This window comes from Dermacentor variabilis, chromosome 8, assembly GCF_050947875.1.
Source record: "Dermacentor variabilis isolate Ectoservices chromosome 8, ASM5094787v1, whole genome shotgun sequence".
NCBI classification, from domain to species: domain Eukaryota; kingdom Metazoa; phylum Arthropoda; class Arachnida; order Ixodida; family Ixodidae; genus Dermacentor; species Dermacentor variabilis.
This window is the reverse complement of record NC_134575.1, coordinates 109,460,733-109,473,823: the sequence shown is the minus strand read 5'-3', so window position 1 is coordinate 109,473,823 and position 13,091 is coordinate 109,460,733. Positions and strand designations below refer to the sequence as shown.

At 45.9% G+C, this 13,091-nt stretch overlaps 1 long non-coding RNA gene across 1 annotated transcript in view; it reads left to right on the top strand.

Annotated features, from left to right (window-relative positions):
• Nucleotides 1–950: 950 nt before the first annotated feature.
• The window catches only part of LOC142591223 (uncharacterized), a 32,049-nt gene continuing 19,908 nt past the window's right edge, over nt 951–13,091 (top strand). Inside the window, exons 1-2 of the long non-coding RNA XR_012830396.1 lie at nt 951–1,018; nt 2,353–2,448. This is a non-coding gene — a long non-coding RNA (uncharacterized LOC142591223). The remainder of the gene's footprint in view (nt 1,019–2,352; nt 2,449–13,091) is intronic.

The following is a 13,091-nucleotide window of genomic DNA, read 5'->3' as shown; positions in this document are numbered from 1 at the left end:
AAATTTTTGATAATTTGGGAGTAATAATTGTAAGCACCGAGCTAAATTATTCGATGAGGCGACAAATATTTCTATTAGAAATGGAAGCGTCGTATTGAATAAATAATGTATATACAAGAATGACTTTTAGGTAATAATTTAGGGCACAAATTTCAATCTGAGAATCGTACGCAGCTAGTGAGTTTGCATGGCATATTCGCTTCGAAGGAATTTCGAGGATGGCACTGGTTTCGATATATGCGCCGTCAAAGTTGGGGTAAAAATGCACTGTTGTTAAATTTTATTTCTTCAAAACAACCCTTTATGCATTTCAACACAAAAGTAACCGGAACGGCAATGCATTTCATCAGGTATCTTGAAAAAAAACTACTAGATACTAAAATAGTATCTAGAGACTGGTACAATCTTGAGAATCTGCTCTACATCGACACACGTTGCGAACTCACGGGCTACACTTTGTAAATTGAAACGTGTTCCGGAAAACAGCAAATTCAATATGTTATTAGTGCAAATATGTTTATTACCCGCCGTGGTTGCTCAGTGGCTATCGTGTTGGGCTGTGGGGGCAAAATGCGAAAACACCCGTGTGTATAGATTTACGTGCACGTTAAAGAACCCGAGGTGTTCAAAATTTCCGGAGTCCTCACCTACGGCGTGCCACATAATCAGAAAGTGGCTTTGGCACGTAAAAGCCAATAATGTTAAATGTGTTAATTCAATTTAGCATTTGCATTTCTCGTAGAAGTAATCGCCACATCATCGAATAATTTAGCTAAGTTTCTGAAATTATGCTAGCAGCCATAGTAAAATTTCTTTTTCGTTTCATGCCGCTAAAGAACGTCTGGTATGCAAGGCTTAAGGTGCGGAGTCGTGACCTCTGTCGATTTTTCATCTAATGGCGGTGAAGCGACAGTCTTCACTAAGCGCTACTTCTGCCCACTATGTTTCAGCCAAAGTAATGTTACGTTGGAGGTCGAGATCCACAACAAAGGAAAGGCAGCTGATATAAAGATCAATCGTAAGTATGAAAGTACGGCAGCATTTCGCTCTCCTCTTGATAATTACGCAGCGGCAGTAAATCTTCTCAGCAATTCCTGAAGCCGTATTGTCTTTAGTCTGATGACACTAAACACTAAATTATTGTTTGCTCAATATGGAAAGTCTATATTAAGGACCGCGAAAATTACGAGGGAAAATACGAAGCGCTTAACTAAATATATATAAAATTAAAGGCAACAATGCCTTTACCTGGCTCGCAATGTTCCTAAGGAAAAGCTGTGCCAGAATGGATCGTCGTTATTTCGCTTTGTGTCATTTCTCTAGCTGTTCATTTGCGTAGCAAAGTGAAATAGCATAATTTTACTACAGCCTGACACGCGTTCTACACGCGTTCTACAGTTGGTCGAGTGTATGTGCCGGGAATGACACAGGTGACCCGGGCACCCGACGTCGCGCGTACAATGTTTTTTTTTTCCCGCTGACTATTTCTACAGGATTATTAGAATTATCAAGTTATCGACAGGCGCGAATGCGCGCGTGCTTCATTCTAAATTTTTTTAACGTAGTCACCCATTATATGTCAAAGAGCCTTGTCATATAAGACTTAGCACACGACTTGATGAATGCTGATGCTGCTCACTCTCGAATGAACGGGAATAGCAGCGATAACTCTCCAATGTATGATGATATTTGCATAAACAATGGATGCTCTTCACCCGTCACGTTTTGTTTCAACGAACGGCAACAGTCCTTGGTGTTATCATTGTGATTCCAGTGTTGTCATTGCTTCACAATTCTGCGCGGTAAAGAGTTCACTCGAAAAAAATAATCTTGAGTTTTACATGCGAAAACTCTAACATGAGTATGAGGCACGCGGTAGCAAGGGATGCCAGAATAAACTGGACCATCTTAGCTTTCTTAACTTGCACCCAAGGCACACTACAAGTGTTTGCATTTTGACCACAATCAAAATGCGGCGGCCGTGCACAGGCTTCCATCCGGAGCCTCCGTCTTTGCAGCCCAACGCCAAAGCTACTATACCACCATCGCAAGCAGAGCTATATTCCTAACTGCCACTTTCGGCGATGTTTGCTTCTTCACCGTCAATACGTGTCAATTCATGCTTGGTAGGTGTAGATTTCAGGAGTAGTCCTTGGCTAAAAGGTAACTCCACTTGCTGTTTTGTGTAGACCGCAGGGCTGCTTCCTATCGACAATTACTACCCTATACATGAAAGTGCGGGAAATAAAGTATTAGCTATCTGCAATTATTTCAGTTCATCAGTGACGCTATTAACAGCTGCAAAGTAACTCTGCTTCTTGCCCCTCCTCCCACTTCCTCCACCCTTCAAAGCGGGCCGAACACCACCTAAACACGTGAACCCAAAATACGAAGTTTTGTATGCTACGAAACACTGCATTATTGTTGGTAATGTGCCGCAACCAACACGTAAGTAAACAAGGCAGCAATGTGTTTATATAAAGTTTAGCAAGCACTCATATATCGATGTTGTAAAGGATCTGTATGTGTATACACCAAAAAAAAAAAACAAATATAACGACACTTGAAACAGGAATGGCAGTCACCGGCTTGTTTCTAATTTAAAGTTTTTATCACACACTTTTTAATAAGTGATTGTTCTCACACGCAGTTGCCAGAAACATGACTAAAGAGCGCCGCACAAGGAACATGTAGAATATTATCTAGCACGCATATATTCTTAATAACAGTACAAAATGCATTCAAGATTCTGAAGAACGCTGTTGCAATTGCTTCACGATACGTTAAGCTGTGATAGCTACATAGTATATGGAGACACTGTGTGTTCTTTACATAGCATACAGTTCTCAAGTATTGTAGTGCATTATGAAGTTCTCCGGAATCAAAGTTAATAGGCCCACTAGGTGTCATCTACTATGCGTCTTTTGTGCTGTCCATATCGTAATCTTGCTTTGGAAAGGGCTTATTTAACTATGCGACAATGGTTGCCGTGCCCACACCGATCCGCTCGAAAGACAAGCGCACTTCGTCCGTTTCTTCATCCGTCCCTGCTTTCACACTAGCGTAGCACTCCTTTGTGCACAGACGGAGACCGCTGGGTGACTAACTGTTACGTGCACTGCGAGTCACGGGGATGACAGCGCTTCAGAAGGGCGACATAAACAAGCTGGGTCTTAGAACGGTAGCAATGAGGCACGAGACGAGCCGCAAAGGAACATGCCAAATCACTTAAGCGATCGGTGATGACTAAAGACCTAGTGTAAAGAGTCAGGAACTTGTGCTACGAGGAGTGCTTGCGAAGCAGCTTCTATATTCATATTATGTCCCCATTTGCGTACAACAAATTCATATGCCGTGAACCGTTGGGGATTTTGGGGCAGTCCTGGGGTGCCAGCGTACGGAGCTGAGCTATGCGACGTCCTTCCTCAGGGTGGCGGAATTCCTTGGCGATGTAAAAGTCCGCCTGAGAAGTAAAAGGGAGAATGGTGTCAAGGAAGCTGTGGGACTGTATACCATAAATAAGATAGAAGGCGCTGTTGCCGATGGTTTCATGCTTTGCAGTATTGTAGGCGTATGCGGTAAAAGGCAAGATGTCAATGCAATTTTCGTGCCTGGTATTCACATAGAAAACATGCTTGTCATAGTTCTCTTGGTGCGCTCGACGAGACCATTTGTCTGCGGGTGATAAGGGGTCGCGCGGCGAAACTGACAAGTACAGAGGCACAACATAATTGTGAAGATACGATCCGTGGCACAGGAAATTTTCTAGAGATAGTTCTGACTGTGTCAGTACTTTGTCTGCCATTGTGCTGATAAATCAACAGGTAAAATGAAAAGAAAGATTATATATTTAACCAATTATACTCGTGCCTTAACCTACGATAGGAAAACCTGTGGTACATTTGCCAAATTGTTGGCCCGTCCTCCAGCGTGCCAGATGTTGCAGGTCACCTGATCAAGAGATAGCCAAGCGGGATTAGGGGCAAAGTAAGCGCCCTAGGGGGAGGGAGAAGGAGATGTGTTTCCCATCCTCCGCCTTAGCACAGGCTCTACATCGCTGTCCACGCGACTGAGCCCACTCTGTAGATGCTCTGGGGAACTAGCGACTCTGAATAACATGATATGGCACTGCGAGGAGGACAAACCTTCTCCTAATCTCATGGCCTCTTCCTCACCTGAAGCATGGGGTGTTGTGGTGCGCACTTCTAGCCTGGACACCCAACTCCATGCTATGGAATCAGCTGAGGAGGTAGGCATGCAACATCAATGCACTGCCATCTGTCGCACCGGAAGATACCACGCCTAATTACCCCGCCTGACGCTGGCAAAATAAAGTTTTCTACCTATAGTAGGCAGTTTTGAAAAATTACCGATGCCATACCGCCCTATTACTGGCTTCATGGAGAGCCGGGGCTATTACAGGTTTGATCGATGCCCAGGGCCGCACTAGATAATCTAACCGACCAGAGGTCAGTTCGTGGACCGGGCCGTACACGGGCCTGTTCAGTGATCTTCCGTGTGTGTTTTCAACTTCTTAGGAACTATTAAGAGGAGGTGCGAGCCATCGATCACGTAATTCTTTTTTGTAGACCAGGCTATATTAGATAACAAAGCCATTGTTACCGGTCAGCTGAGCAGCTGGCGTGAAGAGGGCATCCAGGCTGCGCTCGTTGTACTGCTCTTCCCGGAAGGTGGCTAGGCAGGGGAAAAGACTGTCGTCGATGGCAGTGAGAATCTCATCGAAATTATTAGTGTCACATCCTGTTATTGGTATAGGAAGCTTCGAAACACAGTCGGCGTCCTTATGATGGCGGCCGCTGTTGTAACGGACTGCAAAGTGAAATTTCTCAAAACATAGCGCCCATCGAGCAAGGAGACCAGACGGATAACGTTGTCCAACCACTCATCATAGTTAGTGGTGCTTTCTTATACGGCTTTCTTATAGATACAGGCGGAACTAATGGACAGCGAAAACGACACAGAGGCACTTCGGCTCTGTGACGATGTAGTTCTGCTCGGCCTTGCTTAATGAATTGCTGGCGTAAGCAACGGTGTGCCCGGCGGCGTAAAAACGCTATACGAGGATGGCGCGGAGACCGATTTGGCTCGCTCCGGTGTGCGATTTTGTTGTGGCAGTGGCGTCAAAACAACGACGTTGAGTACAGGAGATAGCAGGAACTTCAGCTGACGAAACGAGAAATCTCAATATGCTGTACAGGTAAAAGGCTTATCCTTGCGCAGCAACAAAGTAAGGGGGTTGATGGTATGGGCAAAGTTCGGCAAGAAATTTCGTAAGTACGAGAAAAGACCCAAGAAACACCCGAGCTCACGTTGTGACTGCGTTCGTTCAGAGTCATTAACGGCAGCGACAATTTATGGGTATGATCGCACGCCATGCTTGCCAAGTACAAGCGCATCTCCTTGGCCCAACTCACATTTTCTTGAGTTGGTAGTAAGGGCAGCTTGTTCAAGACACATGAAAAGAACGGGAAGTCGATGATTGTGCTGTGGAAGAGTGCGACCAAAAATGAAGACGTCGTCAAGATAAACACATCTACTATTTCGGGCGGCACGGTATTGTGGCCATAAACCTTTCAAATATGACAGGGGCGTTTCTTAAATCAAACGGCATGACGCTGAACTCAAACACACCCTCTGGTGTCACAAAAGCGATTTCGTCTTTTTCGGCTGAATGCATGGATATCTAGCAGTAACCAGGTCGGAGGTCCACAGATGAAGATCAGGATATGGAATCCAGACAGTCGGTAACATCATCGATACGGGAAGTGGATACACATCATTTTTTCGTCACAGAATTGAGACGCTGGTGTTCGACACAAGGGTTGCTGCGCCATCACAGAACCGCTTCAAAGACAAGCGTATTTGGTCGTCTTCTTTCTCCGTGCTGGCTGTCACTTTAGCGTAACATCAATCGTACACACGAAACTTTGTTAAAGAACAAATTGCACCAACGCACTCGCTCTATTTTCAATAAGTAGGGCGAATATTCGAACGTTCGAAAACAAATCACATATGACATTTTAACTGTTCTTATTCGTATTCGATTATGAGAGAGAGAGAGAAACTTTATTGCAATTGTAAAGATTTGAAGGAGGGGTGGTCGGAGCCTCTCAGTCCAGGGCCCCACTGGCCTCTGCCGCCTGCCTGACCTGGCTAATTAAGGACTTTTGTCCTGCCAGGTCGGAGCGGGCGAGCTGTGCCTCCCACTGCTCCATTGTCCTACTGGCATTTAGCCTATGAGGGTGCTTAGTGCACTCCCAGGTTATGTGTATTAGGGTAGGTATGCCACCGCACCAAGGACAGTTGGCCCTATAACGAGTGGTATACGTGGCGTTTAGCAATTTTAAACGGGGGAACACCCCGGTCTGTATTTTACGCCAATCGGCGGCCTCTTCCCCGTTAAGTTGTGGGTGGGGCGGCGGGTATTTTCTGCGGACTCCACGCTGATGAGCAAGGATGTCTTTGGCATTTAAATTGGTGGAATTTTGTGAGGGATAGTGCGGGTGGTTGGGGTTAGAAGAGGACGCCGTCGCTCGGTTAGTGAACCCTCGAGCTAACGCGTTAGCCTTTTCGTTCCCCTGTACCCCCGCGTGGCCCGGGCACCAGAGTAGGCGATGATGGTGGTTGAAGGATTTGGGAATTATCGCGAGGCTAGCCGCAGTCACGTGCCCCTTGAGAAACATGCGACATGTCTCCTGGGAGTCCGTGTATTTGGTGCTCTTGAAAATTGAAACTCGTCATCACTATCATCATCATCATCATCATCATAATCATCATCATCATCTAGCCTATTTCGTGTTCACTGCAGGACAAAGGCCTCTCCCTGCGATGTCAAATTACCCATGTCCTGCGCCAACTTCTTCCAACTACCGCCCGCCAACATCCTAATTTCATCGCCCCACCTAGTCTTCTGCCGTCCACAAATGGGCTTCCTTTCTCTTGGCATCCATTCTCAAATCCTAATTATCCAACGGTTATCGAACCTGCGGAATACATGACCTGCCCAGTTCGATTTTTTTCCTCCTAATGTGAATTAGAATATCGGCTATACCCGTTTGCTTTCTCATCCAAACCACTCTCTTTCTATCTCTTCACGTTATGCCAATCATGCTTCTTTCCATCGCTCTTTACGCGGTCCTTAACTTGTTCTCAAGCTTCTTTGTCAGTCTCCAAGTCTCTGCCCCGTCTGTCAACATATACCGGAAAAATACAGTTTATATACTGTATAATATACCCTCACCGGCAAAATATACCGATTGTACACCTTCCTATTGAATGATAAAGGTAAGCGTCCATTCAGGAGCTGGGAATATCTGCTGTATCGGCTCGAACCCATTTTCATTTTGCTGTGAATTTCCCATGGTCAGGGTTCCCTGTGGTTAATTGACCTAGGTATGCGTACTCGTTCACCGACTCCACAGGATGACTGGCGATCCTGAACTCTTGTTCCCTTGCCGGGCTATATATCATTATCTTTGCCTCCTACATAATAATCTTAAACCCCATTCCTACATTCTCTATGTTAAGGTCCTCAATCGTTTGTTGTAGCTCGTCTGCAGTGTTGCTGAATAGAATAATGTCATCTGGAAACCGAAGGTTGCTGAGATATTCGCCGTCGATCCTTACTCTTAAGTCTTCCCAGTTTAATAGCTTGAATACTTCTTTCAACCACGCAGCGCATTGGAGAGATTCCTGGTATCTTCCAACTCTTCTTGTGTGGAATTAGGGTAGCTGTGGAATCTGTGTAGATGTTTTGCAAGATATTTACTTAAGCAGTCTGTATTCCTTGATTACGCAATGCCTCTATGACTGAAGGTATCTCTACTGAATCAGTGCGTACATCTTGGTTTGTGCTTTGCCAAGTTTCCTTCTGACTGATTTTATGCAGCGGCTATTTTTTACCGCTTCCTCAGTCTTTCTCACGTTAGAATTTTGATTATCCCTTATTTTGACCGTGTTGATTTGTTTTGATAGCTCCGCGAATTCCATCTTATCTCTTGAGTTGGACACTTTCATTCTTTGTTTTCCTAACAGGTTCTTTGTTACTTTGGAGAGCTTACCTACTGTTTGCCTTAGTGCTCTGAACTCCCAGTTTAACTGTTTCTTATGAAGCCAGCCTAGCTGTGCTTTCATTAATCAACTATATGTCCTCTTCGTCTCTTCTCTCTGAGGCTGCATATCTGTTTCCAAGTACAAGTGTGAATTGGTCTGCTTTTACCCTTACTGCGTCTGAGTTAGTCTATTTCTTCCTGGCCAATTTTACTCTTTCTCTCTTCAAACTGACTCGAATCCTAGACATCACTAACCTATGATCACTGCACTTTACCTTGCCTAACACGTCTACATCCCACACTGTGCTGGGATCGACAGAAAGTATGACAGACAGACAGACAGACAGACAGACAGACAGACAGACAGACAGACAGACAGACAGACAGACAGACAGACAGACAGACAGACAGACAGACAGACAGACAGACAGACAGACAGACAGACAGACAGACAGACAGACAGACAGACAGACAGACAGACAGACAGACAGACAGACAGACAGACAGACAGACAGACAAGAAACTTCATTTGCTCCTAAGGCACTACGTTGTCGTAGTCGCGGGCCGCACCTGCGCCGGGCGCGGAAGACCGTGATCTTCAGCCCTGTCGAAGGCCCTTTGGACATCCCGAAGCTGTACTTCAAGGTCGCCGCTCTTGACGGCTTGTTCCCAGTCTTCTTGCCTGTTGAAAGGCGAGTGGCGCAACGCAGAACATTGCCGCAGCATGTGGTTCAAGGTAGAGCATTCCTCGCCGCAGTCGGGGCAGCGGGGACCCACAACCGGAGTGTAGTGGCTCAGCCTGGATCGAGACGGAAAGGAGCCCGTCTGCAGCATTCTCAGCACCGAGGCCTGGGTCTGCGTAGCTTCGGGGCTGGAGCCGGAAACTGCCTGCGTCCCAGCTGGTAGTGAGCAGTGATATCGTGGAAAGTAAACAGTTGGTCCGTGGTTTGGTCGATCCTCTGCGGACCGGCGCAGTTGGCGAGACCTCGCGCCTGGTCATGGGTCAGCTCACTGGGGTTGATCGAGCCGGGGGAGACATTCCGGCCGTGGGACCGAGGAACCAAGTATTAAATCTATTGAATTTCTTGTTGGTGGCAGGTCTTGTTGTGAAACTTAATAAGAGGTACAAAATGAAGATTGTACAGGTCTACGCCCCTACATCCAGTCATGACGACCAGGAAGTCGAAAGCTTCTATGAAGACGTGGAATCGGGGGTGGGGAGAGTGAAAACTAAATATACTATACTAATGGGCGACTTTAATGCCAAGGTAGGCAAGAAGCAGGCTGGAGACAAGACAGTGGGGGAATATGCCATAGGCACTAGGAATAGCAGGGGAGAGTTATTAGTAGAGTTTGCGGAACAGAATAATATGAGGATAGTGAATACCTTCTTCCGCAAGCGGGATAGCCGAAAGTGGACGTGGAGGAGCCCGAACGGCGAGACTAGAAATGAAATAGACTTCATACTCTGCGCTAAACCTGGCATCATACAAGATGTGGACGCGCTCGGCAAGGTGCGCTGAAGTGACCACAGGATGGTAAGAACTCGAATTAGCCTAGACCTGAGGAGAGAACGGAAGAAACTGGTACATAAGAAGCCGATCAATGAGTTAGCGGTAAGAGGGAAAATAGAGGAATTCCAGATCAAGCTACAGAACAGGTATTCAGCTTTAACTAAGGAAGACGACCTTAGTGTTAAAGCAATGAACGACAATCTTGTGGGCATCATTAAGGAGTGTGCAATGGAAGTCGGTGGTAACTCCGTTAGGCAGGATACCAGCAAACTATCGCAGAAGACGAAAGATCTGATCAAGAAACGCCAATGTATGAAAGCATCTAACCCTACAGCTAGAATAGAACTGGCCGAACTTTCGAAGTTAATCAACAAGCGTGAGACAGCTGACATAAGGAAGTATAATATGGATAGAATTGAACATGCTCTCAGGAGCGGAGGAAGCCTAAAAACAGTGAAGAAGAAACTAGGAATTTGCAAGAATCACATGTATGCGTTAAGAGACAAAGCCGGCAATATCATTACTAATATGGATGAGATAGTTCAAGTGGCTGAGGAGTTCTATAGAGATTTATACAGTACCAGTGGCACCCACGACGATAATGGAAGAGAAAATAGTCTAGAGGAATTCGAAATCCCGAAGATAACGCCGGAAGAAGTAAAGAAAGCCTTAGGAGATATGCAAAGGGGGAAGGCAGCTGGGGAGGATCAGGTAACAGCAGATTTGTTGAAGGATGGTGGACAGATTGTTCTAGAGAAACTGGCCACCCTGTATACGCAATGCCTCATGACCTCGAGCGTACCGGAATCTTGGAAGAACCCTAACATAATCCTAATCCATAAGAAAGGGGACGCCAAAGACTTGAAAAATTATAGACCGATCAGCTTACTGTCCGTTGCTTACAAAGTATTTACTAAGGTAATTGCAAATAGAATCAGGAACACCTTAGACTTCTGTCAACCAAAGGACCAGGCAGGATTCCGTAAAGGCTAGCCAACAATAGACCATATTCACACTATCAATCAAGCGATAGAGAAATGTGCAGAATATAAGCAACCGTTGTATATAGCTTTCATTGATTACGAGAAAGCGTTTGATTCAGTCGAAACCTCAGCAGTCATGGAGGCATTACGGAATCAGGGTGTAGATGAGCCACATATAAAAATACTGGAAGATATCTATAGCGGCTCCACAGCCACCGTAGTCCTCCATAAAGCAAGCAACAAAATCCCAATAAAGAAAGGCGTCAGGCAGGGAGATACGATATCTCCAATGCTATTCACAGCGTGTTTACAGGAGGTACTCAGAGACCTGGATTGGGAAGAATTGGGGATAAAAGTTAACGGAGAATACCTTAGTAACTTGCGATTCGCTGATGATATTGCCTTGCTTAGTAACTCAGGCGACCAATTGCAATGCATGCTCACTGACCTGGAGAGGCAAAGCAGAAGAGTGGGTCTAAAAATTAATATGCAGAAAACTAAAGTAATGCTTAACAGTCTCGGGAGAGAACAGCAATTTACAATAGGCAGCGAGGCACTGGAAGTCGTAAGGGAATACATCTACTTAGGGCAGGTAGTGACGGCGGATCCGGATCATGAGACGGAAATAATCAGAAGAATAAGAATGGGCTCGAGTGCGTTTGGCAGGCATTCCAAAATCATGAACAGCAGGTTGCCGTTATCCCTCAAGAGAAAAGTATATAATAGCGGTGTCTTACCAGTACTCACCTACGGGGCAGAAACCTGGAGGCTTACGAAAAGGGTTCTACTCAAATTGAGGACGGCACAACGAGCTATGGAAAGAAGAATGAATGGTGTAACGTTAAGGGATAAGAAAAGAGCAGATTGGGTGAGGGAACAAACGCGAGTTGATGACATCTTAGTTGAAATCAAGGAAAAGAAATGGGCATGGGCAGGACATGTAATGAGGAGGGAAGATAACCGATGGTCATTAAGGGTTACGGACTGGATCCCAAGGGAACGGAAGCGTAGCAGGGGGTTGCAGAAAGTCAGGTGGGCGGATGAGATTAAGAAGTTTGCAGGGACGGCATGGCCACAATTAGTACATGACCGGGGTTGTTGGAGAAGTATGGGAGAGGCCTTTGCCCTGCAGTGGGCGTAACCAGGCTGATGATGATGATTTCTTGTTTAGCTTTAGGGCTTTTTTAGGTCCACTTTCTCTTGCTATGCTTCCTGAAGAAGGTTAGCAAACTGGACGTGCGTCTCGTTGACCTCCCTAACTTTCCTTCTTTCCTTCTCCTCCTCCATTCCTCTTCCTGAAGAAGGTGTCCATTATTCGCAGCTCATTTATTCCAGCGAATTGTGCCAGCATCTCTCCTCTAGTGTTCCTAGAAGCGATGCCGTAGTGGCCAATTGCTTGTACAGCAGCCTCCATTTCGCGCACGTTTTGCATTGAAGTCACGCATTACTACTGTATAGCGAGTTTCCGCTTTTCTCATGGCTAAATCAACTTCATAAAACAGATCTACTTCCTCATCGTCGAGACTGCATGTTAGAGCACAGGCCTGTACTGTCTTTATTCAATACCTATTAATAAGTTTGATTACGACTACTGCTACCCGCTCGTTATTGCTGTAGACCTTGGCAATCTGGCCTGCTGTGTCCTTATCGTTACGAATCCTACTTCGTAGAGCTTCTGATCGGGGAGTCCCCCATAGCAAAGGACATGGCCGTTAGTCTGAACTGTATAACCCTCCCCAGTTCTTCTAACCTGACTAAGGTTAATGATATCCCAAAGAATGCCTTATAGCTCCTCAAAAAGCCCTGCTGAGCTAGCTTCTTTCGAGAGAGTTCTGGTGATATACGTTGTGAAGGTGAGTTTCCAATGGCAGCCGGTACATATTCTTAGCACCCTCTGCTGCCTAAGAGGTCTAACCGCCGCCTTTGTCAGGTGCTCCGCAGCTGCTGGGGACTGAGGGTCAATGGTTGATCGAATCTGTCATTCCGGAGGGGACCTGCTGGTACCCTCGTACCAAATCATGTATGGTCATTTTCTTGGCGACGCTCACACGTTCTACCCGCTGCTCTATGTTTGGTCTGTGGTAAACTTGGCCCTTCGTAGTAGTAGTAGAAGTAGTAGTAGTAGAAAACATGTTATATTGTAGTGAAGTCCCAGAGGGTGAAGCTCTGAGTCCATGGCCCTATTTTCTGCGGCTATTCGGCTAGCCCCTTCTATCAGGCATCTCTTGATCGCGTCCAATCAGCTGTAGCCCACGCATGGACGAAGTTTTTTTTCCACTCGCTTCTACAATAATCACGGAGGAAGTATGTCCACTGTCCGTAGGCCTAATTACCCCGGAGTTCAAGCATCGGTTTTATTTATTCCTCTAATGTTTTCTCGCTGACGAGGGAAGACCCGATACGGTTTAGACCTGACTGGCCCACCTGATGATAGTTCAACATCAGAGTTGAACTAAGAACATGGGTTGAGTTCCTACCCGGCTATTGAAACACTGGCGAAGCGAATCAAAGAGCTCCCGAAG